At 44.6% G+C, this 21,512-nt stretch overlaps 1 protein-coding gene and 1 non-coding gene across 2 annotated transcripts in view; one reads left to right on the forward strand and one right to left on the reverse strand.

The window, feature by feature from the left end:
- LOC126095706 (neurobeachin-like) overlaps window positions 1-21,512 on the reverse strand; it is a 794,263-nt gene that overhangs the window by 702,899 nt on the left and 69,852 nt on the right. The window lies entirely within an intron of this gene.
- On the forward strand, window positions 19,173-19,246 carry Trnat-ugu (transfer RNA threonine (anticodon UGU)). Its single transcript has one exon. It is a non-coding gene; the product is annotated as a tRNA-Thr (tRNA).

A 21,512-nucleotide genomic window follows, 5' to 3' on the forward strand; every position in this document is an offset into this window, starting at 1 on the left:
CGTTTTTTTAAAATAGGAACCCACATTTTTATTACCTATTCTTGTAGTATGTAAAGAAATATGAATGTTTTGGTTGGACCACTTTCTTCGCTTTGTGATAGATGGCGCTGTAATAGGCTCACAATTTTAGACAAACAATTGGAAACAGGTAGGTTTTTTAAATTAAAATACAGAACGTAGGTACGTTTGAACATTTTATTTCAGTTGTTCCAATGTGATACATGTACCTTTCTGAACTTACCATTTCTGCGAACGCATGCTGTTACAGCGTGGTTACCTGTAAATACCAAATTAATGCAATAAATGCTCAAAATGATGTCCGTCAACCTCAATGCATTTGGCAATACCTGTAACGACATTCCTCTCAACAGCGAGTAGTTCGTCTTCCGTAATGTTCGCACATGCATCGACAATGCGCTGACGCATGTTGTCAGGCGTTGTCGGTGGATCACTGTAGCAAATATTCTCCAACTTTCCCCACAGAAATAAATCCGGACCCGTCAGACCCGGTGAACGTGCGGTCATGGTATGGTGCTTCGACGACCGATCCAGCTGTCATGAAACATGCTATTCAATACCGCTTCAACCGCACGCGAGCTATGTGCCGGACATCCATCATGGTGGAAGTACATCGCCATTCTGTCATGCAGTGAAACATCTTGTAGTAAGATCGGTAGAACATTACGTAGGAAATCAGCATACAATGCACCATTTAGATTGCCATCGATAAAATGGGTGCCAATTATCCTTCCTCCTATAATGCCGCACCATACATTAACCCGCCGAGGTCGCTGATGTTCCACTTGTCGCAGCCATCGTGGATTTTCCGTTCCCCAATAGTGCATATTATGCCGGTTTACGTTACCACTGTTGGTAAATGACGCTTCGTCGCTAAATAGAACGCGCCCAAAAAATCTGCCATCGTCCGGTAATTTCTCTTGCGCCCAGTGGCAGAACTGTACACGACGTTCAAAGTCGTCGCCATGCAATTCCTGGTGCATAGAAATATGGCACGGGTGCAATCGATGTTGATGTAGCATTCTCAACACCAACGTTTTTGAGATTTCCGATTCTCGCGCAATTTGTCTGCTACTGATGTGCGGATTAGCCGCGACAGCAGCTAAAACACCTACTTGGGTATCATCATTTTTTGCAGGTCGTGATTGACGTTTCATATGTGGCTGAACACTTCCTGTTTCCTTAAATGCCGGCCGCGGTGGCCGAGCGGTTCTAGGCGCTTCAGTCCGGAACCGCGCGACTGCTATGGTCGCAGGTTCGAATCCTGCCTCGGGCATGGATGTGTGTGATGTCCTTAGATTAGTTAGGTTTAAGTAGTTCTAAGTTCTGGGGGACTGATGACCTCAGATGTTAAGTCCCATAGTGCTCAGAGCCACGTTTCTCATCAAAAAACGTAACTGCCGATTCTGACTTCCTTATCTAAAGTACTGAAACATGTTTGCCTATTTGTCGAATCACAAACATTTTTAAAGTTGACAAAAGTTAGCACCGTATTTCTACATGTTCTTATTTGAAAAATTGTCTTCAGGTTCGATAAATGTTCTATGCAGGATCACTTTTTACGAAATCCTGCCTGATCCTCTCCTATTAATTGGTCTGCCATTTCTCCTACAGATATTTTGAAAGAATTTTGTACACAACAGGGAACAGTGAATTTCCTCTTTCATTATTCTTTAGACATATATACCGTTGCGACTCAGGACAGTATCCCATGCAGACACGAACAATCTGGCAGCACAAGTGAAGCCGCCTGAGTCAATGGCAGGCGGACTGTAGAGATGGGCAAAACTGTTCTTTTCAGAGATTGGATCAGAACTGTTCACTCCCTGAAATGGACTAGCTCTTTTTCATGACTCACCACTCATTCACAATAGAAAATAAATGGAAGGCACATTGCCCTTTAAACTTGGTTTATTCCAGTACTATACCTGTATTTTGATCTTATTTGATCCTATTTTGAAGTAACACTGATAATGAGTAAGAATTTTCTATTGTTTATTTAAATTTCCACGATATGACAAAGTTTTTGATTATTGATTTATTTTGCACTATCGTGGTTTTTTTGGGTGATCGGAAAATTTTGTAACTTGAGATTTACATTAACAATATATTTGGCTATAATGTATTACTATTTCATTAACCTCGTACAAATACATCGCAAGCCATATATTTTTAAAGTGAACGTTTCCTTTCGAAGACGCCTAAAATCGCAAAATCCGTACCAGAATAAGTAAAAAAAAATATAAATTTGACTGTAAGACTAAAGTGCTGCATATAGCCTTATGCAGAATAAAACAAGGAAAATATTGGTGTATCACATTTTGCGATACGTTTATCGGTTCGCTCGTAATTAAAGCGTAAATTCGAGTGTCCATAATAAAAATCCTATAGTAAGAGGAGTCATCAGGAACCTAATCTGATCAGTTTAAACAAATAAAAATAAAATAAAAACAAATGATGTATACATAACATAATAATGTAATATACATAGCGGTATTACTACGAAGAACAATATCCAGTAGAGACAAACTCCGATGCAGAGGCACTGAGTCGAGTAGGTCGAGCCGCGAGCTGTATTACTGCGTGAGCTGAGACCGCAGAGACCAGAGTGACACCTGAGTTGCTTTGCTCAACGCTCTGGCTAGACTCGAGAACGGTGGGGTGAGCGTTGAGCGGGCGAGTTCCGAGGGTGGGAGGAGCGGTGAACGGCCACCAGTCACCCGCGCCGAGACAAATCGTCTGTTCTCTTGCGAGCAGGTTGTTGCAAGTAGTTCCTATGTTCTCCGCTAGGAGGCTCTCTGTCCTGTTGCTCGCATAAACTGCCCAGAGGGCAGGACGTGCGACTGAAACGATCGCCGACAGAGTGCGATGCTAAGTTAAGCTGCGCCAGACACTGCACGCGGCAGAGGACGCACAGAGACGGCACGGCATATGTGAAACACAAAATCCAATGGGGCACTGCACAATGCAGGCAGCCAAGGTAGAAGCAGGGCAGAGGCCGGCGCCGGCTGTGTTGTGTGGCGTGCACTGTGCTCTGACCAGCAGAGGCGCCGCTGATATGCTCCGTCCGTCTCTCTCTCTCTCTCTCTCTCTCTCTCTCTCTCTCTCTCTCTCTGCCGTGGGAAACGTTTGGAGCTACCGTTCTTTTTTTCTGAATCACTGATTGTTCACTCCTTTGAAAGATTCAACTCTATGAATCAGTTCAAGAGCGGATCCCCCATCTCTAGCGGACTGCCGCTAGAGGGAAATGCTGAGCAGGTTGGGGTCAACGCGGAGGCGACTGCAACACGTGGGACTGCAAGAGCGCCCTAGTCTGCACACGAAGCACGATAACATCACGGCAACAGAAATAGGCTGTCGTAATGGTGACCGAGCTGCGCGCCACAATAAGGTCCAGGTACAATGCAACAGTAGCTATTCAGGCAGCGACGCAGCATTAAAAAAAAAATAATAAAATAAATAAATTAAAAAACCTGTCTTAAAGGGGAAGTCACGAAAGTTTGAAGCCACCAGGAGAGCTGGCCAATGGGAAAACTGGTAGCCTTTCCTAATCAATGATCTCAGTTGCAGTGTCCTGTGGACTGAAGGCTATGTCAGTCGATACTCTACGTACCTACTCGTCTACCATTATCTATGGAGCCCCCAGTCTCGGTGGAGACACTACGCTACTACAGGCTGCAGCGCCAATTTGGGAGTCACTACTGATGGGGTGCAGAAACTGCCATCAACCTGCAGGCCTACTGGGGGCCAAACCGGCGGGGTCAGGAAGCTGTTCGCCATCTCCCACCACGAGGGCTAGCCCCTGTCGCTGCGCGCCCCTTCTTCCAGCCGATACACGCTGCCAGCTTCTGTCTCCTAACTGGAGGCTGTGGGTCGAACTCTACACGGCAACGAGTACCTCAGGCTGGGCTGGAGGGCGAGTCTCTTCGGCGCACATCTTCGACGTCAACGAGAGCACTTTAGCGATCAGCCCGCAGAGCTCGTGTGTGTCGCCGTACAGCGAGGACTCCACCGGCGACCAGCCGGGACGTAACGGCTGCAGCGGACACGTGCACGCCATAATAATGACAGCGGTACCACCTGACTGAGCTGCCAGCACCACGGGAAGACGATTTATATTTCTGAACAATAAGTATGTCACTGTCAATAACGTTTTCTTGGCACTCGCAAGCGTAAACGGATTCTCGTCATAGCACCCTGCTTGGCACAGTCCTGATTACTGTAGGGGTCTTGGACTGGACTCATACATATCACTCACTTTTATAACACACGTAAAAGACAGCGGGCAGCAGCTCGTGGTCGTGCGGTAGCGTTCTCGCTTCCCGCGCCCGGGTTCCCGGGTTCGATTCCCGGCGGGGTCAGGGATTTTCTCTGCCTCATGATGACTGGGTGTTGTGTGATTTCATTAGGTTAGTTAGGTTTAAGTAGTTCTAGGGGACTGATGACCATAGATGTTAAGTCCCATAGTGCTCAGAGCCATTTGAACCATTTTTTGACAGCGGGCAGACTAGTGACAAATGTACACAAATGAAAACTGTAAACATGTCTTCGTACCAATACATCGCCATCAACAGTACAACAAGTATCTGTGCAGACTAAGAAGAGGACTTCGCACTACTCTATTTCCTGCAGTCTCTCCACACCTGTGTACTGTGGCAGCCTGCATCCACATCATATCGCTGGCTGTATTAAAGCCTTGGCCTCATTCTACAGTTTTGTCCTCCCTTATCAAATTCGTGATTACTTGATGCCTCACGCTACCGATCCCTTCAAACTGTGCCATAAATTTCTTTGAAACAAACTTCTCTTTTTGTGAGATACATTGCTGGTTATTGCCAGTCTGAGTTTTCTATCCCATCTACTTCGGCCTTCGTCAGTTATTTCGCTGCCGAAAAAGCAAATTCATCTACTACTTTTAGAGTCTGATTAAAAATTGAAGAATGGAGGGCATTCGGACTTAACGTTTACACAGAGCTTTTGTTTTGGTGTGGGCAAACAAGCGCTCAAAGTTTGCCGACAAATTTCTCAGAGACTCAAAATCTGTGTCGATTACGCAGGGAATGGCGTCGCCCACTGGACAAAAGGCTCGCGAGCAGTGAGTAACTCCCCCCCCCCCCCCCTCAGTGATTCAGTCAGTCGGTCGCAGAGGCTCGCGCAGGGAGCGAGTTGCCGTTGCCGTTGCCGTTGCCGTTGCCGTTGCCGTTGCCGTCGCCGCCTGGTGGCGAGCGTTCTGCTGTCGCTCGGCTTAAGCCCTTTCGGCTCGTTCTTCCGCGCCCGCCTGCCTGCAGGCCCGCTTTGGTGAGCACTCCAGAAAGTTTCCAGAAGGCGGCGCTGCTACCCTCCAGTTTACACTTTAAACAGCTCTGGAGCAAGTGCCGAGATGGCAGTAAATAAAGAAGAAACTTGCCTTCCAGACGGCAGCCGGAAAGACACCGGTTCCTTCCGCATCCGAACCCTCTCCCTTCGCCCTCTCCCTCTGCCCCCTCACGCCGACTTCTTTTTTCCCTCCCGATGGATTATCCTCGGACGTCGCGGATTACCAAGTTGGTGCTCGTTAGAAGTTGCTCTTAGACGAATGCAGTTACAACCTGTCCGCTGCTCGCTGCACTGCGCTGCCACACCTGCTTTCAAAGGCCCTGTGCTCGCCTCCACTGCAGAGGGCTCAATCCGTCGCAACTGTGCAAGGAAAACACCGCAGTACGGTACAATGGATTCGTAATAAAACATTAATTTTTTCAAACAATTTCAAATATTTACCTAATTACATTGCCATTCAGTATGTTTACAAATTACACATTCATTTGTATATTCAGTGTGATGTTTCGAAACACCTTGAGCTTTTTATTCATATTATCACCTCAAATAACATAAACACATAAATCATCTTATTTTTAGCGCTCCGTGCCTCAATCTGTAAAAACAGAACCATTATAGGATCATTTTGTAGTCTGTCTGTCTGTCTGTCTGTCTGTCTGTCTGTTCGTCAGACTGTTAAGAATCCCATCTCTCAGAACGGACGGACCTATTACGTTCAAAGTTATGTCACATGCTGAGGTCAATGGTGCCTCGGCGGTGTAATAAATTTCAGCTTCTAAGTCAATGCATCAATGCACTCAAAAGACCCGGTCACTGAAGCCACATATTTTTATACACGCAGACTCACTCAGCAAAACCCAGCAAATCCTACGGGGTGCTTCCCGATGATTTTGAATCAAGAAATTCGGCAAGAAGCAAATTTTCACAGCACAAGTACAGTAAAAAATCTGAAACCTCTTTAATTGTAATTCTATCACACAAAAAACATTTTTTGACACTAGACATACATTGCGTTCATCATTCGTCAAAAGCGTAACAGACAAACATTACTGCATGCAAATATAAATGTAAGTTTTAGTAATGTTTTAGTAAATAAATAAATACAAATCTTTCAATAAATCTTCTCTTTCTAGATATATAAACTGAAGTCCCCTGCTCGCTTCTTTTCGTATGTCCGGGCTAGTCTGAGGAACTACTGTAGAGATTTTGACAGTCTTGGATTTCAAGCCACCAATATCATGCCAGTATCGATACCGAAAGCAGGCAAAAATCGATGATATTCTCGACTCCCAAGACGGAAGAACCGTGTACATACATAATTAAGTTTGTACGGAACCCTTAGAACTTGGCCAGTTTTGTTCTGTATCATGTGATGTAACACACAGATCCGCTCGGATAGCTGAGAGCGTTGAAGCTCTGTTCCCGGGAGACAGGGAGGCGCACCGGTCCCAGATCGAATCTGCCGGGCCAATTGACGACGCGGGCCAGATACGCCGGCCAGTCTAGATATGCTTTTTAGGCGGTTTCCCACATACGGCTAGGTGAATGCGGGGCTGGCAGCCACATCCCGCCTCAGATACGCGCCAGTCCAATATTTGCAGTACGTTCTCACACTTGATCATGGGGTAATAACAGACGCAGACAGGTGGGGGTACACTAATTTCATCTGGGGTCGGGGTGCGGGGGAGGGAGGGCATGGGGCAGGGGGGGGGGGTATGGGGGAAAGCGGGGAGTGGACTGCTGGGGTCAGGTAAGGCTTTCGGCCATCCACTAACATTCCCACATCCGAGATATAACACGCTGGCCCCGTGGAAACAGGGGAAAAGACTAGGAAGAAGAAGAATGAGGAGGAGGAGGAGGAGGAGGAGGAGGAGGAGGAGAAGAAGAAGAAGAAGAAGAAGAAGACGTGATGTAACAGTCTCAAGTTAAAAATGCTTAAGAAGAAGACGTGATGTAACAGTCTCAAGTTAAAAATGCTTATCATAGACAATCGTATTTCACTTCCAAATGAATATGTAATTTGTAAGCATATTCAATAACTATGTTAAGTGACTAAATAGCTAGCCAGCTAGTTTTCAAATCCATAGATATCACAGAAATGTTCGTATATATGCATGTTCCACATCTCCTCCAAAAGCCAGTGTACCGATTTCATTCAAACTTGGTACACATATCACCTACTGTCTGGAAAAATAGCCGAGTGCAAACCCAGATTTTATTCAACCTGTATTTGAGAACGATAGCAGTTAGTGACTTGCAACAAACTTTACACATAATTTCAAACCTTCACGAAACTTTTTCTCGCTCGCTAACAATCCCCACAAAATGATGAAAGGAAAAAAAGTTCATTGCTTACTACATTTTTCACTTTTCATCCAGTAACACTGCCGCATCAGGCATGACGTTCAAATTTACTACTTCTTTGCGACTAACTCTATTCGCGACACATTTAGCAGAGAGTGTGGAGACACACCGCTGAACGTGCCTACAGAATTATATCACTGTACGACGCGTAGTTCAGGAGATATGACGTCATTAACATTGAGCTGCGTAAAAACAAAACTGCGGGGCAAATTCGCTAAAGATACAGGTGAACTATGCGTACAAATATGTGTGAATTATGTAAAATATATGTGACGTATAACATGTGACTTGTGCGTGCGCAGCAAAGCTACGCGTAAAACGCGTCTCCAAAACCCCTGTATCCATTTCGACGAAACTTCGGCCTCGTTCTACTTACTATCTTGATTGAAATACTGTGGGAGCAAGAACCAGCAATTCCCTAATGGCGTAGTCGTGATAACGTGGAGAGACGCCCGGAATTAAAGACACTGTGCAGCCCCGTTTAACTGTTTTCACAAGACTGGCAAATGATCTGACGTGTAAATTTGAAGCGAATTTTCTGCCAACTAAACTCCAACCTGCAATTTAACAGACTCTTCGTTTCCTCCGAGTACAGTGTTCGACGTTTCTCTAACTTATCGAAGTCCTTAAAAAAATATGAAAAGAGAGGGTTATCGTGTTGGATAAGATATAAAAGCTTCTTTCCGTAACATATCAGCTGACACGTATTTCCTCATACTGATCAGTTCATGGTTTCGTTTGCGCAGAGAAAAAGTAGCAAACGAAAAAACCACCTGGAGAATTAGGAAGTAGTTATAGCAGATGATAGCTTAGTTCGATAGTTTTAGAACGAAAGAAGGATTTGTAGGGTTTAGTGTGAGACGGACGTCGAGTTTACCAGCAGAAGCATTAGCTTGGTAGGAGAGGAGGAAGGTGACTGAAATAGTCGTCATGGTCTTCTTGGAGGTAGCAACTCACCTCCAGAGATTAAGCGAACCCACAGACAAGTTAAATGTGAACGATCAGATGGGGATTTCAACTGGAATATGAATTCACTGCCTGAACCACTGAGCGAAGTTACAGGTTCGAGCCTCGATGTGGCTCACAGTTTTAATCTGCCACGGAGTGTCCAGAATAAACGTTATTTTCCTCTCTTTTGGCAACACCGCCATTCCTCCATCTTTTTTCGTATGGCGAACCTCAATATGCGAGGCCCCAGTTGCGGCAGAGCTGTGCCCGAAATGTGAGTTCCGGAGGACGCGGTCTTTACGCACACATTAAAGTCTCACTGCGTCGAGACCTACGTCATGTGAACGTGAGAGAAGAAATGGTGACCGAAATTAATTGTCAAATATGAACAGGTAAGATGCTTCGAAATGGTGGTGTGAATTTCAAGCGGGAAGAAAGCATGCAGACGATGAAAGGAGGACGTGCGAACTCTTCCGTAGTCACTATGGAACCACCCATACGAGTGAAAAAGATCCTCATCGATAGTCAACAGCGGATATTACGAGTTCTGAAAAGATTACAGACTTTTCTGGCAGCCGAAAAAGTAAGCGCTAGTTCTGCACTGAAGATCGTGATCTGGATGAGGTTCGATATTAACATTCCGCGCATGCTGTGAAAAACCAAGGACACGACTTTCCAGAAAGAATAATGAAAGTCGGAACTAACACTAAGAGTCACAGAGTCAAGCTGTAATGAAATGGTGCCTCATTTACTAAATTTTTTTTAAAATCCGGTTTCAACTTCACTCAGAAAAGAGGCAGTAACTTTTCTACACAGAAAAAAAAAAACCAATTCGAGGTTTCTTCGTCGAGGAGACATTTTAGAGGCGATATCTGCTGTAAGACGTTACGAAGAACCTGCTTCGGGCCGTTCGAAACGAATGCTGAGAATTGCTGTCACGATGAATCTGTTTACTGAACCGTCGCGAGCAAAACATCACGTAGCAAACAGGAATTGTGGCAAGTCTTAGGAAGGAGGAATCAAGATTGGGGTTTAAAGTTACGACGAGCTCATTAGACATGGAGCACAAGCTCCGATTTCTACACAAAGACAATCTTCAAAAGACCACACTGTATTCCGGAAAAAATAACTTAGTGCTCTGCCAGTAACAACAGGTCTTATTACGCAGCTACCTCTGACAGCTCAGCGTTTATCAATCATCATATTCGCCACCATCGCCGCTGCGACAAAGGTCAAAAGAAACACAATCGGTAAACAGAATCACGGTTTGCTTTCGCCACGTTACATCTGATATTGTGGAGCTAATTATCTTTGGCGCCGCAAAAAGTTTCTGTTGGAGTAATCCGGAAGGTTTTTGCAGGCTTTTTAAATCATATAAAGCATTCTCTCGGCTGACGAGAATGAAAAACGGGAACAGGCATCCAGTGAAGACTTTGTCAGAATACCAATCCTGCGAATACTCGCTTTCATGTCTTGCAGTTTGCGGAAATATCTGAAATGTTCCGCATGTTAAAATAACTTTAATTTACTGCATCTATTGGTTTTAGAAATGAGGCATCCGGACAGAAATTTCTGGCCTAAACCCTGTGGGATTCTGTTGCCGCCTCCATTACCAATAAGAAATCTCATTTTGTACCACTCAATATATGAGGATAGCCTCTAATCAATTTTAAATTTGATCATTCGTCCATGAAGTTGCGTCCTTTCGTTTCCGTTGTAATTACGGAAATAAGCCGTATGCAACGCAGTTTCGGAATTCACGTTTCACTTTCGCCGTTCTCGTGGAAAATGTAGTTATAGATTGCACTCTATTATTTACTTAAATAAGTTAAATTTAACTGAATATGTTCTTACCGAATTTGCCGAGAGCAGGCACCTGCCAGTTGGTAGCGCCCTTGCCGTCTTCCAAGCTCTAAGTTCAAAAGCGTGAAGCAACACTGACTGAAAGACACGGCTGCCAAAAACTACTTAACACCGAGGCGTTGCTAGAGAAACGGAAACAATATCGCATTACGTGACCGCTCATGGCAGACATGTGATCAGCGGCGTCTAAGCTCACTTTGGCTGCTAGAGATGGGCAAAGTCGTTCATCCGTCGGAACTAGTTCACTGGTGATCGCTCTTTTTTGGGAACCGTTAATTTTTACTCGTTCACCGTTCATTGTGCATGGTATATGATTCTTACGAAAAATTGAAAATTAGTAGCATAGGTGACTGAAGATGAACTTAAAGTTCGTGGCGCCCTCCATCGGTAATTCTGGAATTCAATATGGTGTTGGTCCATCCTTAGCCTTGATGACAGCTTCCACTCTCGCACGCATAAGTTCAATCAGGTGCTGGAAGGGGAATGGCGGCCCATTCAGCACGGAGTGCTGCACTGAGGAGAGGTATCGATGTCAGTCGGTGCGGTCTGGCACGAAGTCGGCGTTCCAAAACATCCCAAAGGTGTTCTGTATAATTCAGGTCAGGACTCTGTACAGGACAGTCCATTACAGGGATGTTATTGTCGTGTAACCACTCCACCACAGGCCGTGCATTAGGAACAGGTGCTCGATCGTGTCGAAAGATACATACGCCAACTCCGAATTGCTCTTCAACAGTGAGAAGCAAGAAGGTGCTTAAAACATAAATGTAGTCCTCTGCTGTGATAGTGCCACGCAAAACAATGTGTGCAAGCCCCCTCCATGAAAAACACGACGCCACCACAACACCACCGCTTCCGAATTTTACTGTTGTCACTACACACGCTGACAAATGACGTGTACAGAGCATTCGCCATACCCACACCCTGCCATCGGATCGCCACATTGTGTACCATGATTCGTCACTCCACACAACGTTTTCCCACTGTTCAGTCGTCCAATGTTTACGCTCCTTACACCAAGCGAGGCGTCGTTTGGCATTTACAGGCGAGATGTATGGGTTATGAGCAGCCGGTCGACCACGAAATCCAAGTTTTCTCATCTTCCGCCTAGCTGTGATAGTACTTGCAGTGATCCTGATGCAGTTTGGAATTCCTGTGTGACGGTCTGGATAGATGTCTTCCTATTACACATTACGACCCTCTTCAGCTGTCGGCGGTCTATGTCAGCCAACAGACTGTACGTGTCGCTTCACGTTTCCACTTCACTATCACATCGGAAACAGCGGACCTAGGTATGCTCAGTAGTGTGAATATCTCGCGTAGAGACGTATGACGCAAGTGAAAGCCAATCACCTGGCCATATTCGAAGTCTGTGAGTTCCGCGGGGGGCCCTGTTCTGGTCTCTCACGATGTCTGATGACTACTGAGGTCGCTGATACGGAGTACCTGGCAGTAGGTGGCAGCACAGTGCACCTAATATGAAAGACGTTTGTTTTGGGGGGTGTCCGGATAGTTTTGATCACATACTGAATATCCTCTTATAGGGAGAAACTACGCGAACAAAAACTGCTTCTGTGAGCGAAAAAATTTCAGCAACAAACAAATCGCCGAGTACAGAATATGTTAGCAGAGGGAGAAAACAAAACAAATCCACTCACATAAGGAACAGCCGCGACGAGAGCGTAAACGTCGCAACCTATCACTAAATTCGCTGTGTGTTTCCTGTACGTACTCGTAGCAAATGTCTGAACATTATCATAGACGCAGAAATGTCACCCGGAAAATAAAACCCTCAAGTCTGTATTCATACCACGAACTCTTGCTATTTCAACTAACTTACCAATAACCTTTGAAGGGCTCAAATTTTCCTAAGATTAGCGTACAGTGTGAATTTCAATGAGTACTCGTGCTAATATTCCAGTATTGCTGAGTGAATTTAAAACAAGCACGTTTCTCGCACGGGGAACTACACACACGGTACAATCACACTAATGTGACAACCGCTTATGTTCGACGTCATTGTGTAACAGCCACTCACAGAGGGCAGGTGGCAGCACTAGCAGCGGAGGGTACGTGGAGCGTGTCGGCGGGACAGCGATTTATCTGATGTCCGAAAGGGCGCCGAGGTAATTGTCGTGCATAACGGGCCATATATGATAGGGGCCAACGACGGCTGCGGGAGGTTTGCACGGGCGAATAGACGTGCAACTGCTGAGCGACAAACCGCCCAAATGGGCTACCGACGGCGTCTCCTCAGCGACCGTTCAGCGAGCGTCGCTGCGCGTGGGTGTCCGCAGCAGGCGCCTGGTCCGTACGCCCACGCTGAGCTGCTGTTCATCAGCGACGAAGCTTGGAGTTTGCACGCGAATGCCGCAGCCGGACGTCCAGTGAGTGGCGGCAGGTGGCCTTTTTTGACGAATGGTGCTTCATGCTCCGTCGGATAGCTGGCCTTTTGCATGTGTGGCGCGAAAAGGTCGAAAGCAAATGCCCTGCAACAATCGTCGGAAGGAGGATGTTTTCGTGGCATTCACTGGCTGATCTCATCATTCTGGGAGGCACGGCGGATCGAGGCAAGTGTGCATCTATCCTTGGGGACCATGTCCACCCCCACATACAGTTGGGTTTTCCTCAGCAAGATGGCTCCAAGAAGGACATTGTAACGTGTCACACGGCTCGCAGTGTACGTGCGTGGCCCGAAGAGCACCAGTCTGAGTTTACCGTACTCTCGTAGCTAACAAACTCTCCAGATTTAAACCGAAACGAGAATCCGCGGGACCACGTCGGGTTGTTCGCGCCACGGATCCTGGCCACGGCACTGCAGCCTTCCTGGCTCCACGTCACTGTCGGTACCAATCAGAACTCCACTGACTCTCTTACTGCAAAAGGTCTTTATTCACGCTTTTGACAGGTGGTCACTTTAATGAACTTTGTTCGTGTGTGATGTCGGTTCGTGGAAAACCAAGACGCAAGAAAAACACCAAATGTATGTTACAAGAATACACTCTGAATAAGTTAGATGTGATACAAAATGTTCAAATCTGTGTGAAATCTTACGGGACTTAACTCCTAAGGTCATCAGTCCCTAAGCTTACACACTACTTAACCTAAATTATCCTAAGGACAAACACACTCACCCATGCCCGAGGTAGGACTCGAACGTCCGCCGGGACCAGCCACACAGTAGATGTCACAGAAATGCGATGAATAGCTGCATACTGTAATTTTGTCTCGAAACTCTTCCACAGGTCCATGTTTGAGTAGAAAAACAACAATATTGGATTGTGGGTCCGCATGATGCAAAACACTTTAGTTATATATTTATTTACTTATTCCCCCAAACTAATTTCAGCGACAAATATCGCCATCATGAGTGATTTCTTTAATTCTAAAATACGCTGAAGAAGCACACTTACAAAACATTGTAAAACTTTATTCTATGTGTACTGTTTTGTTGTAAATATTCTTTCTATGAATAATTTCATAATACCTTACTTACTATACGTCACAGCATGATTTTACAATTGTTGCCGCTGTTTCCGGCATATTTTCTCCTTTTTTGTGTTATTTTTATCGGTATACGTCATGTCATCTGCAACTGTAGGAATGGCTGTTAGTAAACAAATACAAAAACGTCAGTCTTACGCATCTGGGACTGCGGTGTATTGTGAATACAATTTTGGTGTGTACTAGGTTGTTACGTAGTCACTCATGTACTCACGTTCGTTGGATGGCTTGCAGCTACTTTTAGAGACAGAGAAACGATTGTGTGTGTGTGTGTGTGTGTGTGTGTGTGTGTGTGTGTGTGTGTGTGTGTGAGAGAGAGAGAGAGAGAGAGAGAGAGAGAGAGAGAGAGTGTGTGTTTTTCCGTTGTGTCTCCTGTGTCTGTACTCTTAGAGCGGTAAGGATTGTGCTGTTACAACGTGTTGTGTTTCCGTTTATTACTTTTTTTCGTCCCACTATTATCTTTCGCCGGCCGGTGTGACCGAGCGGTTCTAGGCGCTTCAGTCTGCAACCGCGCGACCGCTACGGTCGGAGGTTCGAAACCTGCCTCAGGCATGGATGTGTGTGATGTCCTTAGGTTAGTTAGGTTTAAGTAGTTCTAAGTTCAAGGGGACTGATAACCTCGGATCTTAAGTCCCATAGTGCTCAGAGCCATTTGAACCACGTTACCTTTCGCATGTCATAATTTTCTTCTGTTGTTAATTTTCGGTGTAAACTGTTGATGTATTTCAGGATGTGTAGATCACTTTCGATATTAGTGTGGTTGCCAATTTTGTTCATAAGGCATTCTGCGCAAGTTGAATGTGTGCTATCACGCTTTAGAGCTCTGATGTGTTCTGTGTAACCTGTTCGGAAATTTCTGCTTGTTTGTCCTATGTATTGGGCCCGACACGAGTTAAAAAAAAAAAGCTTCAAATGGTTCTGAGCACTATTGGACTCAACTTCTGAGGTCATTAGTCCCCTAGAAGTTAGAACTACTTAGACCTAACCAACCTACGGACATCACACACATCCATGCCCGAGGCAGGATTCGAACCTGCGAGCGTAGCGGTCTCGGGGTTCCAGACTGCAGCGCCTAGAACCGCACGGCCACTTCGGCCGGCAGGAGTTACATGTGAGCTGGTATAGTCCGGCATTGCCGAATTTGTCGGAAACTCTTTTGTCTGCTCTTACCCTTTGTTGTTTGTTTTGAATGTTGTAGGGATCCCTTGCTTTTTCAGTATATTTCCAGTTCTATGGGCTATTTTATTGTTGTACGTTAGTATGTTTCTTTTTCCTGATCTGATGTGGTCGGCTGTGTTGTCTGTGTGTGTTCTTCGTCTGTGTTCTCACATCCTTTGGTTGTGCTCTTCAGTGGATGGCCACTGTTGTTATGTTTCTTTTTTTTTTTTTCAAATGAGAAACAATCGGGGGAAAAAGGCTTAGCGATGTGCGCCGTTTTCAGCTAGTACGTAAATAAATTGTTTGTTTCCGGGGAGTGAACCATAAACAATGCAGAGGGATTTTAAATGTGACATTTGGCATGGTTCGTAAATACGGCGAACAGTTGTTACCGATAAAAACCACGTGTATTTCGGATCACCCGTGTTTTTTCGATTATTCGTCCAGCCTGGGGTCCGCACAGCTTGCCGTGTTCCACGGCTGCGGCGCCCCCTGAGAGCTCGGGGGCAGCGGCCAGAGGTGGGCGGCCGCCGCCGCCGACGCCGCCCCCGGAAGACGCCGCCTCCGTCGCTCAGCCGCGGGCCGGCCGACGCCCGCCGTGGTTCGCCGCGCCGCCCCGGGCGCTCGGCCTCGCGGGCGCCCCGAACAAAGGCCTAATTACATTTCCATATTCCGACTCGAGTTCTCCCGCGCGCGCCGCCCCGTATCTGAATTTCGTCGTAAATTAACGGCAGCCGTTCGCGAAACCCTGGCTCCTCACCTCCTTTGAGAGAGCGGTGTTAATTTCTGGGCAAACTTTGGACGATCTGCATGTTAACTTTCAACACCATTAAAGAACTGCTTTAAATACAAAACGCTTTACCCAGTTCAATTTCAAGTTGCCGGATTTTTTCTGTAAGACTGCCAAACTTTTCGAACGTATCGGAACGTAAGCTCCCTCGGTGAATTTCACTGATGGTATTTTCAAACAAATCAATTCCAGTAGTATTTATTTGTTTGTATCTAGATATTTCTGCACAACAAGCTTGCCCGTTTCGGCTAAAAATGCCATTTTCGTGTGCACCTGTGGGTGTCGTGAATAATGAATCTTATTTACATCTAACTTACGATCAAGAACGTATTTTTACAGAGTACGTTTCTGCTTTCGTCCAGGTGGAGTTTACGATCATATGGCATCCAGGGGTCAAACTGAGAGCTTTCTGTTGCAAAACAATCACGTTTCTGTCATAATACGAAAATTTTCGTGATAATAATTTTTTGACGGCTATGTAGCAGTTGGGATCTCTAGATGCTATATATTTACAGATTATTTTACGTTTGGGAGTCAGGGATGGTGTGTGTGTTGCATAGATATCAGATCATTACATCTTTTGTATATGGATAATATATGATTTCATGTGTTTATCTTTTCTCTAGCTCGAAAATTTCAGTACAGTTTTCTAAGTTGAGCGGGTGTTTCAGGTCAGTTTGTCCACTGAGTAAGTCGTTCGGGAAATTTTTCGTATGAGTGCATATCTCCATTTATTCCATAATATTCATAGTACGTCCTTTAGATATTTTGTGTGTACAGTGTTTCATTGTGTTCAACTTTGTTGTTTTCACTTTCAAAATTCAGGCAGAACGTTGACCGATTGCCTTCACATGCTGTGGTATTTCCTTTAATGTTGATATTTCTTCCGCGTTGTCCGATGTATAATTTCGTACGCTTTTCACAAGAAATTTTCTAGAATCCTGGATTCGAAAATTCTGGGAATTTCGGTTTTCCTGATCGAATTCGTACTTTCAAATTATTGGTCGTGCGAAACGCTAGTTTTACACTGGTGTTACGTAAAATTTGGTTCATTTTATTTATCGTATGGCCTTGATAATTTACTGGTATATATGTCGTATTTCGACGTAATTCATGCTTCACGCCCTACTGAGAAAAGACTGATGGTATTTTTCCCTGGTTATCAACTGAGTAACGGCTTTGGACAACGTTGCTGGAACAAACTCTTTGAAATTATGAAAGCAGCGGCGTTAAATACAGAGAACAAGAGATTACATACAGCTTCCACAGTTATAAAGGCAGAAGGACATGAAAGAAAAGCAGTAAATGTAAATGTCATGTGACTAGGGCCTCCCGTCGGGTAGACCGTTCGCAGGGTGCAAGTCTTTCGATTTGACGCCACTTCGGAGACTTGCGTATGGATGGGGACGAAATGATAATGATGATTAGGACAACACAACATCCAGTCTGTGAGCGGAGAAAATCTCCGACCCTGCCCTTAGGATTGGCCTTCTGTGGCGCTGGCCACTCAGCTACCGGGGGTGGACAGGAAAGCAGTAGTTGAGGAGGGAGTGAGACAGAATTGTAGCCTATCTCCCGTTATTCAATCCGTACACTGAGCAAACGGCAACGAAATCAAAGAGAAATTTGGAGAACGAATTAAAATTCCGGGACAAGAAATAAAAGCTTTTAGGTTTGCCGGCGGCAGTTAAATTCTTTATGAGACGACAAAGTAGTTGGATGATCAGCTGAACAAAGTGAAAATAGGGCCTAGGGCGAAATCAAGAAAAGTAAAACATTCGAATTAAATCTGGAGGTGCTGAGGGTATCACATTACGAAATAATACACTCGATGCAGTAGATCTATCACCGTAACATTCGAGCATCTGTCGATGTCGTACCCCTCCGTGATCACACAACGGAAGTACGAGAAACACGAGGGCTGGAAAAGCGTAAGCACCCTCTGCTGCTTCGGATCACGTTCAGATTTCGTCCAGTGGTTCCAACCTGTACACGAGAGCAACAGTTGCGGTCGCGCTGCAGTCCCAAGCGGTACGTTCACGTTTAATGGGGAAGCGTCCGTACAGTGCACGTAGAGAAGGGTTGAAACACCTGGGATTGTTAGCAGTGTTAAAGGTTGTCGAGGACTTTGTACTGTTGCCCGTCACACCGTAAACTGCGCGGTTTTGACCGCAAAATGTGTAGTAATCAACGCCCCAGGGAAAGGGGTGGTTCCACTGACGCCGTTTATGCCACCCCTGAAGTCTTTTTGTGTGCATTCTGCCCGGCGGTGTGTCTGGAATATTCTCCTTGGCCACTCAAAAGTAAACCGCGTAATTTCAACATTTTACTGCTCCGGTAATACCAAGTTCCTTTCATAATATCCACTAATTTTCACCAGGCTTTAGAGAGAGAAACTGCCCATCGTGTCAAACGTCCACGATTGGATTGGGCAGATTTGTGGTGAAATCTGGTGCCGATATGACAGCATTAAACAACTTTTCATGTCAATTGAACTTCTGAATTATGGTCTTTTTTTTCGCACGTGTCGACACCTTGCTGTCTGAAGCCCGGGGGTGGCGTTGCAACTCTTGCACCGTCACAGAGGAAGGTTGTAGGAAGCTCTGACTCAAATTTCAATCTTACACGTCGCAATGGGAAGCAGTTACGGCGTTTCGAAAAAGTAAGACTTTAATTCTGTTGCGTGCTGTATATTCAGGTGAAACTATCTTTAAAAAAACAACTCCGATTGGTATCAGGCAGGGAACTGAAAATTCCCATACATTCAAAACGAATACCTTATCAGATACTCCACCTGTAATTTATCAGAATATTAGGATTAGACATGTAAATTCCGTTCAAATCTAAGGTTTATATTAAACAGCGTTTGACTTTGCCATTATGGAAGTGGCTAACAGCATTCTATGTTAAGTGACATAAATTTTTTGTTCGAAGTGTTGGATAAAAATACCTACTGTGTATTGTAGGAGGAGGAGTAGTGGCTGTTTTCAAAGCAGTTGCTTTTCTGATTATTATTCCTATAAATTATATGACGTTAGTGCCTGTTCCCGAAAGAACAGTTACCGCTGATGACCATGCAGCTTTGCTAGAAATGAAATGATAATTAAATGGATACCCTAGCAGCAAACAGGCGTTGCTGTACTTCGTTGGGGACATGTTGAAAATGTGTGCCCCGACCGGGACTCGAACCCGGGATCTCCTGTTTACATGGTCCTCGGTGGCTCAGATGGATAGAGCGTCTGCCATGTAAGCAGGAGATCCCGGGTTCGAGTCCCGGTCGGGGCACACATTTTCAACATGTCCCCAATGAAGTACAGCAACGCCTGTTCGCAGCTAGGGTGTCCATTTAATTATCATTTCATTCCTATAATTGTCTGTGTGAGTAGATTTGCACCAATTATACTGCGTTGTCAGAACACTTCACACAAGTAGCGTGCCGCGGCTGCTTCCTCTTGTTAATGTGCAAGTCGCGTTCTGCACCCCTGAGCGCTTTCCTCCACGATGGCATTTACGGAACATGATGAACGAAGGAATGTAAAAACAATGCACTTGGTGAGGAAAACCTAATTTCCGGCGCACATACACGCCATTAGTATTCCCCGTCCTTGTAGATTTCACAATGTATACAGTGTTGCTGGATATTTCACAGCGGAAACACTTCTTTCCCATTAAATATCCCTCTCTTGTCATGTCTTAGGACGAGCCTAAAGGAATTCGAAAAAAATGCAGTGCCACCTTTGCAAATTGTCAGCTGCCTACTTTGGACGGAGGTGTTTCATTTCAAAGTGACCAACTCAACATTTTACTCTTTCGTTATACCAAGTTCCTGTCATAGTATCTACAAATTTTCACCGGGCTTTAGACAGATGAGGAATTTCGTGAAATGCAGGGAAATACCTGTGTCATGAGTCACATTCGTCACAACAGTGAACAGTGGACTCTGCGGTGCAATCGGTGTCGTCTTTTTCTACAACAGGAGAACAGAGTACCAGAACGGCAGGTCAACATGAACGTGTGGGGAATATCGTGTGCTCTGCTGTAAGCAAAGCGCATAGAGCAGTGTAACAAAGTGTGAATATTCGATAAGGGCAAAGGAAATTCAAAACAAATTGCCACGTCTCTTTCTAATCTTTAAAAAGGTACGAGTAGTTATCAACCGAGAGGAAGATGTACTGCAGTCAATCTGTGCAATTGATACTAAAAGGAGTAAGCAGTTTTTATACAAATGTTTATTTTAATAGTAACTATCTCATCGTTAAACTAATAACAACAATAATAATAACATGTGTAAGAGAAACAACATGAAATGCTATGTACAAACGACGACGATGTGTTCATGTTAAACAGCTGAAAATGGGAACTGCAGAGCCCGAAATGATTCGTGCATTTCAGTTAAAAAACAACACGATTTGTGATTTAAGACGAATGCTATTCCTTCCATATTTTACGAATTTAAGCCAGTCATGGCCCGAAAACGAACCACAGTGGGTAAAATTAATTTACATTAACGATTTATCTACGTACTGCAGCTTTCACAAAGTTAGTGTGTATTATAAGCAACTGAAAAAGCCTAAAATAAGCTGAACGAAATGGACATGGAAAAACCGGAACAGTACACTGAATTCATACTATCAACTAATGAGATGTCATGGATCGCGAATGAATGTTACTCATAATGCATTAGCTGTTTATACCGCCATCGCCTCCATCTCGCGTACAGGGCGCGGTCACCTGCCCGTTCCGTCGTCACAAAATTTTCTTACATCCACCCTTCCCTTCCCTTCCCTTCCCTTGGCTTGGCCGACATTCGTTTCTCCTTCGTTTCAGACTAATCTTTCATCACTTAAATTGTTAACATGTTGTTTCATCTTATCTTTTTATGCAGTTTTTTCTCATTAACAACGCATACCTTCAACTTATTACGAATGTTTTCATCCCTAATTAGATGTCTGCTGCTTGTACTTTGTTCCCATCTTTCTACTTATTTATTCGAATCTCGCATCCATACAACAGAAGTGATATCACCATAGTACTATAAAATGTCATTTTTTCGGGATTTTTAGTTAAATGTTTTTGGTTTATCGAACCATTCGTAGGGATTTTCATCTACATCATTACCACACACGTTGCTCTTGCTGCAGCCAAGACATTTAAAATATGATTTGTGCTCAATTATAGCTTTTTTAATTACAAAGTTCGATCTTGCTTCGCATTTTCCTCAAAGGGCTACATCTTTCCTCTTACGTAACGAGATTTTACGATTGTATTACGTATTTCTGGGTGAAGCGACGTGCTGCCGACTCCTGTTCACTTTTAATTTCTTCTGTTATTAGTTTACCATTATGTGGGTACCATAGCTTGTGCAACATCGTGTAAAGATACAAGACTTACGATTATTTTACAGTGCAATAATTTTCCTATTTCAAAAGTTTCTGTATCATTTGACATTTTATGCTATCACACTGCCACAACGTGATTCTTCATAGTTCAGCAGAACATAAATATACCAAGGCTGGAACTTTAATAGTGGCAACTATTTATTTACAGCTCG

The sequence above is a fragment of the Schistocerca cancellata genome, chromosome 8 (assembly GCF_023864275.1).
Source record: "Schistocerca cancellata isolate TAMUIC-IGC-003103 chromosome 8, iqSchCanc2.1, whole genome shotgun sequence".
Taxonomy (NCBI): domain Eukaryota; kingdom Metazoa; phylum Arthropoda; class Insecta; order Orthoptera; family Acrididae; genus Schistocerca; species Schistocerca cancellata.